General features: G+C 35.6%; 1 protein-coding gene across 1 annotated transcript in view; it reads left to right on the top strand.

The window, feature by feature from the left end:
* Window positions 1-7,326: 7,326 nt before the first annotated feature.
* Window positions 7,327-13,554, top strand: part of LOC309501044 (collagen alpha-3(VI) chain-like) — a 37,692-nt gene continuing 31,464 nt past the window's right edge. Inside the window, exon 1 of the mRNA XM_082172984.1 lies at window positions 7,327-7,363. The gene's annotated coding sequence lies outside the window, so the exon portion shown is untranslated. The remainder of the gene's footprint in view (window positions 7,364-13,554) is intronic.

The raw sequence follows: 13,554 nt of genomic DNA, 5'->3' as shown, positions 1-13,554 counted from the left end.
CCTTTGAATCTCCTCTTTGTTCAGGCTGCCTCTCTTGATGGCCCATTAGTCATTGGGGGAGTGTCTATGTCACACCCCTGGTCTGAATCTCATTAATATTGATGAGCGATTACCCCTCCCACGCATAAACCTCTTCTGACAAAAAAAACTGTTTTACAATGTTTAAATCAATGTATTGTTTTAAGAGAACGATCAGGCAGGATGAATTTCACATCATTTTGAAGCCAGAACTAGAAACGACAACATATATTAGTCAAGAGTCTTGTGGGCACATATTTAGAATGTGTTTTGTGTTCTTAAAAAAAGAAAGTTGCTGAATTTTTTTTTAAATAACCACGCATAAACATTATTCTCTTAAAAATACAAAGATTTACAAGCATGTTGATCAGATATTATGCTAGCCCTGTTTGTGTTATATAGAGTGAATTTACACTTTTGCCATTAACATGTTTATAAATAACTGAAAAAAAAACAAATGTCAGAGCATGTCAGAACACCTCCAGGGCCCCAAAAACACCTCAGACCTCAGAGGGTTAATTCTCTTTATGCAATATTTTTCATAAATTCCTATATGAGACTATATACTTTTTGCAAACTGTACAAAAACAAGATGTGAACAGCGTAAACGACTGGTGTGTAAAAAGCCGATTACAAACATTCAAAACTGATGACAAGTGGCATTTCTGTATTTGTTTTAAATGGCTCATGCTGCAATTACTTTTTAGCAAGTTGACCTCTAGAATTTACTATTGTGCAATTTTATCTACAGGTTGCAGTTAGTGTGGAACTTTAAGGCCTCAAGCTTTGATGAATATGCCTCTCGGTGCAATAGTCAGATGTGATTCTGTTGTAATAGTTTAACCTGTTAAGTGTCACGGGCCCATCGGTGGGGCCCAAATCCATTACATATTTAAAACAGTAATATCCTATACTAAACCTAAACTAATCTTGACAAACTATACATCATTTGAAAGCTTACAATATCTAGTTTACATATTTGGTGACTGATTTTCAAATGAAAATTTCAGAGGAGCCGTAATTTATCAATTTGCAACAAGAATATTTTCATATTCCTAAGGCGTGTTCAGACCTTTATTTTGAAATAGCAAAGAACATGAAAAATCATGAAAGAATGGTAGAAACCTCAGTTTGTAAACTGTGTACTTTGACAGTGTAAAACAGCATGCACTAAATCAATGTAGTTCTCAAACTATCGCTTAAATTCTTAATCGTCATTTATTTCTATAAACGGCTCTCAAAGAAACGTCTTCACCTAAAACACATACAGTCCAACAAGATGACTAAATCTAGTGGAGTAATAAAACCATCATCATTTGGAAACTTTTGTGTATTTATTTGAGTATCACAAATTCTTAGTGATTTGGTCTTTTGAATCTTACATGGACACGTGTGATTCCTGTATAAAGATTATGTTTTAAAGTTAGTTCATAGAGTGTGGAACTTTGCATCACTATGGCGTGTAAAAATACACCCAAAGATACACCCAAAGATACTAAGTAGGAGAATATCTAACTGTATAGTGTAGATTGTGAACATTCCATTATCTCGTTTATTTGGGGTCAGATTGTGCTCAGATTTGGGGTCAGATGTTAGTAGGTATTAGTTAATAACAACAAAAAACTTTAAATCAACATGAAGCCATAATATTAATAAATAAAATATGGTAGAATTACATTTTACAATGACTTCCATAATATTTTAGTAAAGGTATGCCTGGATCACCCAACACAAAGGTGTGCGTTGTGAGTGAGACATCGCAGTGTTAGAGAAATCTAACATTGCGTGGTTGCGCTACGTCTGAAACTTAGTAATCAACATGCATTTATGTAGGACTGTCAAAATTGTAAAAATATTTTAATTTTGTATTTTTGATTGTATTTAAAAAAAAAATCTTACAAATGTTGTGTCGGACGTATTGGGTAGCATGATTATCTTGTTTAATCGTGTATTAAGTCCATATTTATCAGGTTGATGTTTGTAGAAATAAGCAAAATATATTTATAAAACAAAAAGAACCAGTTAATGGCCTTGTGTCAGACTTTGTGACACTTAACTTTTTATTCTAACTTTAAAGCTAGATTATCCTTTGAAAAGTGTAATACAGTATTTGATTTTTACACATGCAGTGTTTTCGCCAACTGGCCTAAACCGTTGACCCCTGAAGTTATGACTTCTGAAGGCCTCACATGTATAGATTCAATCGGTTGAAAAATGTCATTTTGTCATTTAAATATCTGAAAAAATAGACTGTGCTCAATATCTGCTATCTCTTTATTGTGATGCTCCCCAACAGATATTCTAGTACTGACTATAAGTAACTCAACTATATCTCAACTTATTCTAACCCTACCAGTCCACTAATACTCTACTAACACTAATGAGAGTTTACTTTACACACTCACTCTCTTCAAAAGCGAGTTAGTGGACATGCAGGTGCAACACTACTATAGTCAACAGCACGTTCAAAAGGACCATCAAAATAGTGCTACCAAATTATGACTTAACGTTTTAAGCGTTACATTAAAAAGGCGCAATTGACAAAAACTGTAATTCTGAATTAAGTAATAATTATGACAAAAAGTCGAAATTATGACTTAAAAAGTTGAAATTAAAATGATGACTATACACCATAATTATGAGATGAAAAATTTAAATGATGACATACTAAATTGAAATTATGATAGATAAAGTAAATATTCCATAGTGAAATTTTCTGAATTCAATATAATTGTATTTGTGAAAATGATTCAGTACTGAATCATCATTTATGAGTTTTTACATATCTTCTTCTTGTTTCTACAGTTCGTGTAGGCCTCTAAGACTATGAATAACTAAAAATGATTATTGATGAACTTGAATAATTTGAATTTGTTGGCAATATAAAAAAATTGTCTTCCCATACCGGGAGTCGAACCCGGGCCACCTGGGTGAAAACCAGGAATCCTAACCGCTAGACCATATGAGAGGCGTTGATACTGCCCCCGGCAAATTTGAAAAGGCTGCACTGCACGGTACAATATAATGCTGGATCATACTTATGCCGAGCCACAGGAGAAGGAATCCTTGTGGCCTAAAAGCAAAAAATTTAATTTATCGGGATGTAAATAAATATCGGGATAGCTTCTCCCAGGTGGAAAGAGCTAATGAAGGAGAAAGACTTTGAAAGGGAAGTTGTCTGCTTTCTTCTCGACGGGTGAGTCAAAGTTACGGTCTAAATTACAAGCTTTTTTTCATTGCTTGCTTGTGTAAATCATTATATAGGCAGCATAACAGTAGAACATGTACAATTAAACTCGATGAAGTGCTATTGGAAGACATGTTGTCATAGATTCTTGACACATAACGGCTACCGCAGTTGCAACACGCAGTTGCAAAAAGCGAGGCGCTAGAGAGCACTATTCGTTTAAATGCAGAATACAATTTCACCGCTTGATGGGAGAAATTATTTTGGGAGAACTAACTTGTAGTAGGGTAAAAAAAAAAAAAAAAAAAAAGCCTCCACAATTGAGGAGGTCAAAGGGCATGCTTCCTGCTATAGTATCATCAGCTCTACCCAAAGTCTGTTCATGCGACCACCAGACAGATTTTAAACACCGGATTTAAACTTCTACATATATTTTGAGTAGATAACCGATAGTATATTCTCAGTAAAGGGTTTCACCTTGTGTGTTTCCACACTGATTAAGGATAGTTCGGGAGATACAAGTAAAAATGATCTTATACGTGTAATAGATCATAGCTACCAGTAAGATCATGCTTTGAATTAAGACGAGTAAAATTAAATATTCGCTCAAGACCAACTTTACTTATCACACATCGCGTCTCTGAAATTGTGTGGTGATTTTCCAAATGATACAAACTTAGTCTAAATAAGAGCAACGTGGAGTCCTCGGATTTCTTAAAACAACATAACAACAACAAAAACATTGTGACAAACTTTGACAACATGTTTCATGTTGTATGGACAAAACTACTGTTTGAAATATTTTTGTATAAATAAGATCTAAGATGCCTAAGCATACTTTTTGCTTTTATTTAAATCTAAACTTTTTGAACAGACGCTGTTTAGTAAAAATAATACATAAGTCTTCTAAGAAGATAAATAGAAGATATGATTTTAATAAAACTTTAAAGATTTGATTTAAACAGTCTTTAATTTTAAAATATTTAATTTATAAGGTTATGCTTTTAAATGAATTTAGTATAAAACTCTGGATGTACTCTGGAACGCAGACTAGATTTACTGTGACATTGTCCCCCCGAGGCTCATCTGGTCAACTATTTGCTTTTTGGATTGTTTTTTATCGTTGCATAAAGAACTACTTCACCTCTCTGGAAATGTAAGGTGTTTTTATTTATATATTTATTTAGCTAAAACTTTGTTTACATTTTTTAAATACATTTTAGTAACATATGTTATTATTCATTGGTTATATATTTTATTAATAATAATTTAATTTAAAATAGAGATTAGTTCATTTTTTAGAACCGTGTGTGTGCGCGAAATTATATTAAATTATTTAATTTATAGTTTTCTGCGATGGTCGTGTTTAGGTGTACGGGATAGAATATGCAATATTCTATGGATTCTATGGAAAGCCATAAAAATTGAAACCCCGCATGGACAAAAAAATGCTGATTGACTAAGTACAGTTTTTCAACCATCTAAAGTTTTTGAACAGACATTGTTTAATACAATTATACTTTAGGTCACCGTTAAACAAAATCATTACAGTAATCTTCTAAAAGATAAATAGAAGATGCGTATGTATTCAAACTTTAAAGATTTCATTTAAACAGTCTTTCATTTTAAAAGATCATATTTAAACTTTTACGATTATATTTTGAAATGAATTTAGTATAAAACTCTGGATGTACTCTGGAACGCAGACTAGATTTACTGTGACATGAGGCTCCTCTGACCTGTCACCCGATATCCTGAAGCTATCATTATTGTCAAGTAACTTCTTTCTCAGAAGACGCAGCGCTGATCGGAAGGACCTTATAAGTATCCTATCAGCGGGACAGTCTCTAAATGTTTTCATGGTTGCTCTCTCTGAAGATAGTCCTATGTAGTCATTTTCGTTGTAACTCTCTAAACATGTAAGATGGATTTTATTGTTTTTGTTTATCTAAAACAAATGGTTTCAGTAGATATTTTTTATAACCATTTAATTTATATACTTTTATAAATTCACTGTTACCTATGGAATGCGGAGGAGCAGGAGGGGGGTGTCAGGATGTAGAGGACGCGCGCATAGACACACAGACACGCGCGTGGCTCCTTTACTGGTGAGATAGATAGACGAGCACGTGCTGACAGACACGAGCGGGGGCCCCTGTTTGAGAGACTTTTTTATTAAGACTTTAATAAAATTGTTTATTAAAACATTATTACGACTTTTAATAATGTATTAAATTTAATTAAAAAATAATAATAAAAATAATAAAGATATCATTTATACTTTGAAATAAATTTAGCCCTAACACAATGTCTCATTCTGATCGCTGAATAAACCCTAGGAGTCAGAGACCGTCAGGTGGTGCTGTAAGAGAGAACCACTCTGTGATTTTATTATTTTGTTTATCTAAAACTAAAACAATTGGTTTCAGTAGTTTTTTATTTTATATACTTTTAAAGAACAGAATGTTTTTCAACTTTAGTTAAATTATTTTATAACCATTTCATTTATCATTTTAAAGAACAGTATGTTTTCAACTTTTTGTGGTAGGTTTTAGTAAGATATTATATATTGTATATTGTGTGATGTATTCTTTTATCCTTATTCATTTATTCTTTTGTGTGATAGACACCACACTGATTTCCATAACCTGTATGTTGTTTTTCTTCAGCACTCTATAAACATTTAACTGTTTGTATAATTGTTTTTCAATGGGCGTGTGACACACATACACAGTATTTTTTCTTCTCTAATTCCAAAGGGGCACACAATGTGCTCTGGAATGCGGAGGAGATGCTGACACATATCCTAACAGTGCCTTCAAACTTTCTGTCATGATCTAGGGTTAAAAAGGTTAAATGGCAAAAGCTTCTGTCAAAATCACATGATCTAGGGCTAAAAAGGTTCAAATAGGGCAAAACTTTCTGTCAGAACTACATGATCAAAGAATAGCTAGGTCAATAGGGCAAACCATAACAACATATGCCGGATAGACACCGGAAGGTCAACCTGTCAAAACACATGATCGAAGGGATAGGGAGGGGCAATAGGTCAAAACTAACTGTCAAAACCACATGATCGACGGATAGGAAGGGTCAATAGGTCAATCCATAACAATAGTGACTTGAAGGGCAACCGGAAAGGTCAACCGGAAGGTCAATGACAACCGGAAGCCATCAATCATTTTGACACATGCTGTCTGGTATTACTACTTATGCCATATAAAGATTGAATGCCATATAAAAATGTTATGCTGCTAGGAAAGAACCATCAATTCTTAAAATGGTGTTAAAGTAGAAACAAATGCATTTGACTTCCTCTTTTTTTTTTTTTTAAAACAGGATGAGATAAGCAAAGTTGTGAAAGTTAGTTTCCTGAACTTAATGTTTCTTAAGAAACATATGTTTCTTAATGTTTCTGAACTTAATGTTTCATATACTGATTGGCTTCATCACTGCCTCCTCTCCACCAGTAAGCTGGTGTGTGATGGGTGTTCTGGCGCAATATGGCTGCCGTCGCATCATCCAAGTGGATGCTGCACATTGGTGGTGGTTGAGGAGATCCCCCCTTCTATGTAAAGCGCTTTGAGGTCTCAGAAAAAGCGCTATATAAATGTAACGAATTATTATTATTATTATTATTATTATTAACCAAACATAGAGGTTGGGGGTGAAACACAGGGATGAAGAGAACAAGTTGAAACTACCAGACCGACGAAGACTACAGTGAGCAAGAGTGTTAGAAGAAGACAACAGCGTAAATGACAGAGGAAGGATGGTTTGTATAACTACAAACTGAACCTCAAAAAAGCAGCACAAGTGAGTCTTCTCCGTCATTCCTGAAAGGCTTCAACCTGCGGGCGGGGGAATATTATGAGTGAGCTGATTCAACTGGAGAAGCACATCCTTCCCACAGCATTAAATCAGTGTCAAAATGACAATAATGTATAGCTATAGGATATAAAAATAACAAACATTCAGTAGTCATTTGGTTTGTATACATAGATTATGTGTCTCAGTAACATGCAGATCCTGATTGGCTGACATGCATCTTGCATAACATGAGTACACTTATTTAAGCCCACAACGTAACGGCAAAATAATACAGCAGAAGAATTCAAGAAAACAAGACACATCTCTTTGGAACACACATTTTCTCAGGTTTGACTTTTTACACATTTACATTTATTTGTTATTTCACTTTTACTTAAAAACATTTAATCATTTCTAATTCATGCGCGTTTTGGGAATGTTTTTTTTGTTTTGTTTTTGGCTATTCAGAATGTATCCTGTTTTTTTATGTTGTGCATGTGTGTCTCACGCAGGTTATAGGCAGATTAGTGATTTTTAAATGTGGAAGCGCTGAACGCGTTTTAATGCATGGTTAGACAGTAGGATACACCTCATCGATGCAGCAAGCAGATAAGCCCAGAACGAGCCCATTTATATAGAAACCCTTTCCAAAAAAATTTGAATATCATGGAAAAGTTTATTTATTTCCATAATTCCATTCAAAACATTAAACTTCCAAAGATTTTAGATTCAGGGCCCACAATTTAAACAATTTCAAGTATTTAGTTGTTTATTTGTACATAATTTGGCCTCCCAGCTCATAAAACCCACGAAAATAGGATTTCAAAAGAATTTAATATTACATGAAATCACACAGTAATTACACAGTGATACCATGGTCATTCAATGCAGCCGTCTACCAGGACATTTTCAGAGCACTTCATGCTGACTTCATTTTCCAGCAGGATTTGCACCTGCCCACACTGCCAAAAGAACCAAAACCTGGTTCAATGACCATGGTATCACTGTGTAATTACTGTGTGATTTCATGTAATATTCTATTTTTTAAAAATCCTGTTTTTGTGGGTTTTATGAGCTGGAAGCCCAAATTATGTACAAATAAACAACTAAATACTTGAAATCGTTTAAGTTGTGGGCCCTGAATCTACAGGGTGGGCCATTTATATGGATACACCGTAATAACATGGGAATGGTTGGTGATATTAAAGTCCTGTTTGTGGCACATTAGTATATGTCATGGTCACCACCCATCTTGAGGAGTTTGCCCCCTCACATATACTAATGTGCCACAAACAGGACTTTAATATCACCAACCATTCCCATGTTATTATGGTGTATCCATATAAATGGCCCACCCTGTATAATCTATGGAAGTTTAACGTTTTGAATGGAATTATGGAAATAAATAAACTTTTCCATGATATTCAAATTTTTTGGAAAGGGTCTGTAGTGTTGTGCCATGTTTGAGAAGTTCATTCAATAAGGATGATTATCGGAGTGCATATAAAGTACAAATTTGCTTGATTAGAGACAATTGAAAAGATTTGTTTGTTTTTTTGCCGAGTTTTGTACATCATACGTTTTGATTGAGAAGCAGTGTTATGGATTAAGTGCTCAACTGGACTGATCACGTTGAGTTTTCCGTACGTGTTGTACGTGAGGTAGAAACCACTACAGAACCGAAGCACCAGGGGCCTCATTTATAAAACTTTACGTAGGATTTGCGTCAGAAGTGGCGTACGGATGAAACATAGGACGTGCGTACGCACAGAAATATTCGGATTTATAAAACCGTGCGCACGCACATCCTACGCAGTTTTCCCTTAATAAATCACAATCAATTCTAAATGTAGCGCAGCTTTTGCGGCTTCATGTCACGCCCATAGTTGCCCATAAATAGTCTGTGAAACGCCCACAAGTTAATATTCATAGATTGCGAAATCATGGCAAACACAGAGGAAAACCAAGAAACGTAACTTCACTCACGCGCAAGCGTGAAGCGCATGATCAGCCATTGTGCGTCATTACGCATTGTACTTTTATAAGTAATGGTTGTTCAGCCAACGAAGCGTTTTTTAGAGTGCTGTTACCAAAGTCACTGTAAGAAGAATCTCTAGAACTATGAATAACTTGTATGATATTTGACAAATACAACTTTATCAGTATCTTGGTGTTTACTGATTATTCCTAAAAAATAATAATTGTTTTAACTATGTTGAAAATGACAAATTCTGGAAACTTTGTTGCAAATTGGGAACCACATATAAAATAAATGTAAAATAAAACAGTTAAAATAGTATTTAGCTTGATCTGATGTTGACAATAAATATAAAAATGTCTCAAACCTCCCTTTACTGACCATTTGTTGAAGAAAAAAACCCCAGAACATTCTGTACCATTTCATAGTTGAACTGTTTATCTAAAAGTGATGAAGTGCTTGAATGTTTCTCACATGAATTTTCTTCGGCATCATGAATGAACGAAGAATAAACACCAACCTCTTTGTTCTTCAGGATCTTCAGTGTGTTTCATTCTGCAGGGTTCTGGATCACTCATGTTCTCACTGTCCTCTTTAATAAACTCAGTCTTTGCAGATTTCAGCTCTTCCTGATGCTCTGATGCTCATCTTCACTTGTAGCTGATGGGAATTTACAGCATTTATTGGATATTTGCTATGGGAGGAGCTTCACTGATGATGTAATTGAAGTGGGAGGAGTTTCGATGATGATGAATTGCAGTAGGAGGAGCTTCACTGATGATAAGCTTGTTCGACTGGAATCGGCGCTGCACAGACCGAATGACAGTGATCAGTGAATGACATCAAAGTACCACGAGAGCGAATAGAGAGCAGAGAGCAGCTCCTTATGCTTTTGAATTGCTCTCACGGTGCTTTGATGTCATAATCCGATTGGTCTGTGCAGCGCCGATTCCAGTCGAACAAGCCTAATGTGATTACAGTGGGATGAGCCGATCTGCCAAAATAAAATAAAAAATCTATTACTGAGTTTGTTTTTATAATAAAATGACACTTATGTCTGTCTATCTATTCATCGTAGGCTACAGTAACTGATGCCAATTCATGAATTATTTTTAATGCTAATACTAACATTATTTTGCTTCACTAAGATACAGGTATCTAGAAATAAAGAAAATAATATAAATACTCAGCTCGTACTGACATCAACTAGAAAATAACTTCATTGTGTGACATACGCTATTGTTATTGAACTTTTGTTACATCATTTTGACACATCCCATATATCACATAACATGTAAACATGTTATTCATTATCTGGATGTGTTTTCTGGTCATGTTACTATTGAAGCTGATGTGACATTATATATAATAATATATTATTATTAACTGATAATAACTGATATTATCTTTTTATGCTGGGTTAATTTCTTCAGAATCAGAAACAATTGCTCCCACCCAGAGCTCTGTTTGTCACAGTTACCCAAACAAGTCCAATACAGAAAGTGATTTTTTCTTCTTCTTCTACGTTTGTAGCAACAATGATATCCGGACAGCTGCTTTTCACATTAAGTGAATCATGGGGTTATCAAACAAACCCCCTCCTCAAAATCAACAAACCGCACCACGCGATGAGCTTCAAGCAAATATAAATCACACATTGGCTCCAGCTAGTCCCAACAAATGGTCATTTCGCGACACTTTATGGCCCTTTTGAGGGTAAACTAGACACATGACACCACATCCCCCAGCCTTGCAAAGTTTCTGCATTCCAAGCCCCCATTTCTCTCTATGTGCAAAGAGATAACGAAACTCTATGCGACATTCCAGACTGAGAAGTCACCACACATAAATGCACAAATGTCCTTTGTATGTAACTCAGATGTTCTGAAATTAGCGAATCTTGATTTTCATACACAACCTCTTTTGTCAGAGGAGAAGACAAGAACTTCTGTTTTGACCGCCTTAGGGTTAATTCCCTAGTGCTGAAACCTCCCGCAGCACCGCGTGACTTTACACACCCACAGATTTTCCCTTGACTTACCATAGGACATTACCAACATGTTGATATATTTCTGAGGTGCCTTTTGTTATGACCATGTCATATTGGGGTGTCTACGATTTTGTAATGTGGTAATCAAGACTTTAAATGTGTGTAATTCTGCATATCTCCTGTAACTTCGCATTGCTACAACCTTCATGTGATGCGTTTGATGTCTTTGTAATTCTCTTAATCTAACAGAATCGAATTCCAATAGCAGAATGCAGTAATATACATTGTTTACACATTTCATATTTCTGGAACCGAAAGGCTTAAGTCAATCGTCACTGTAACTCGAGCCAGGAGACCGTTCCAAACGAACAAAGGGATCTTCCCGCCTAAGAAAATCTCGACAGCTGATTCGTCCTACACGAAGGAGGGGACGGCACATGGGACACTGATAAAAGTCCAAACCCTCTCTCAACTCTCTCAACTCATCCTCTCTTCGGACCTTCTTCTCCCCGGCGCAGCGCTTCTCCAAGGAACATCTGAAGGAGGCCCTGGTCTTCTCTATCGAGCGAGCACATGTTCGAGTCGTAGCTGTGCCCTTTGCAACCAAGACTTTAAACCTCTCCCATCCCGGGAGATGAATCTTATTTTCCGGTAAACGTTACATTGAGTGAGCCTTTTTAACTTCTCGCGACACCGGAAAACCCAGCAGAAACAGGACACCACCCTCGCTTCCTGCATCAGCCTCAGCCTCACATGAAAGAGCACATAATTCTGCAAGTAACTTACATTATCTGATAACGGCTGTTTCCAGGGGTCTCGTGAACAAAGGTCTCTGTATGTAATAATTACTAACTTTCCCTTCTCTTTCTTTTCTTTTCTTTCTTTCTTTCTTTCTTTCATTTCATCTCATTCTGATCACTTATGTTATTGTTTGGTTATATGTTTGTTTGATTATTGTTTGCATTGTTACGTACGTTTATATTCGTAGCTCATATAATCTCTAGTAATCTCGTATCTCATAAATATAATCTCGTAGCTCATAAATACTTTTCACTGTCTCTGTGTTTGAAAATCCACCTTATAAGTCAATGAAACTAAAAGATCTAAAGCTACAAGCTCGTTATTATAGACTACAATTGAGTAGTTTTAATTAATAAACTCAGAAAGTTTGATGTCCGTGGCCAGAACATAAAACTTTCTTGGAGTTTGTAAATACCCCTTCTTAACTGTAATGATCTTACATTTATTCGCTGGACGAATTGAATGGTGATCAGACCAGTTACAGAACAAGGTAATCTCGATAATTGATCAAATAAATGTACATGCGACTTATGAATTATGACCATGAGTCATAATTATTAATATTTCCAAAATTCCCTATATTCTTGAGCTAATTCACATTTACCCCGAGTCGTTATTGTTACATGTTATTGGTGGAGAATTCGGGCAGTTTCAAACTTTATTTGGCGGACAAATTCAGTTTCAGTTGAATGTGTATTATGGCTATTTAATAATTGTACACGCGTTTTGAATTGTGAGATAAGTCGCTAAAGCGAACTCACTCAGCTGACGTTAGGCACAAAGCCAGCTCAGCTCTTCAAATTAACAGTTTCAAAAATGTCTAAGCATTTTTATCACTGTTAAGTGCTAAAACTGCAGTTCATCATTTTACATTTGTCCCTGTAAAGACGAAGCAAACTCTTTGCAGTGGGTACATGGAATATGATTTAAACCGACTAAATAAGAAATCTCTTCTTTTTAGTGCGAAGACGTAAATCTGATCTGGGCAGTGCCTCAGTTTTTCAGTCGTAATAGGCCTTACTATATACAATACGTTAACGATAAAACTCCTGGTCAAAAATTGGCCTCGCGATCCAATTTTGTAAACCTAATGCATATCACAAATTTTGATTAATGTTTATGGGAGGTGGAACAGATGCAATAATTCCTGTTCACAGCTGTATTAAAACAGAAGAAATAATTCCTGTTCACAGATGTTTAATTCCTGTCCTGCTCACAGCTCTATAAATTAAAACAGAAGAAATAATTCCTGTTCACAGATGTTTAATTCCTGTCCTGCTCACAGCTCTATAAATTAAAACAGAAGAAATAACTCCTGTTCACAGATGTTTAATTCCTGTCTTGCGCACAGCTCTATTAATTAAAACAGAAGTATTGATACCTGTTTTTATTTAAACCGTTCCATGTATAATGTGTAATTAAACAGACGTGTAATCCCTGTTAGTCACATGTTGTGAAACCCGCGTAATTTTTCGCATGCAACCGAGCGCAAAATGAGCCCATATTTCAGATAAAAGATAAAAATTGGCAGTCTGAATACCCCACTGACCAACACTAGAGGGCAGCCTTTAGGTGGGTGGCAGTTCTCAAATTACGCGCCCCACCGACGTCATCCTGCATGAGCGCAATAACGCCCTCTGGTGGACGCTCTCAGATAATACCTGCTTTCATTTTTCGGCTAATAATTTTCCTTTTTCTCTCCCCCGAGGATAGAATGAATGGTTTGACTCAAATATTCACCTGCATTCAAAGCTTAGCTTATTCTGATAT

Source organism: Leuciscus leuciscus, assembly GCF_965113295.1.
Source record: "Leuciscus leuciscus genome assembly, chromosome: 1".
Classification (NCBI taxonomy): domain Eukaryota; kingdom Metazoa; phylum Chordata; class Actinopteri; order Cypriniformes; family Leuciscidae; genus Leuciscus; species Leuciscus leuciscus.
Note: the sequence above shows the minus strand (reverse complement) of the source record. Positions and strands in the feature narration are given on the sequence as shown.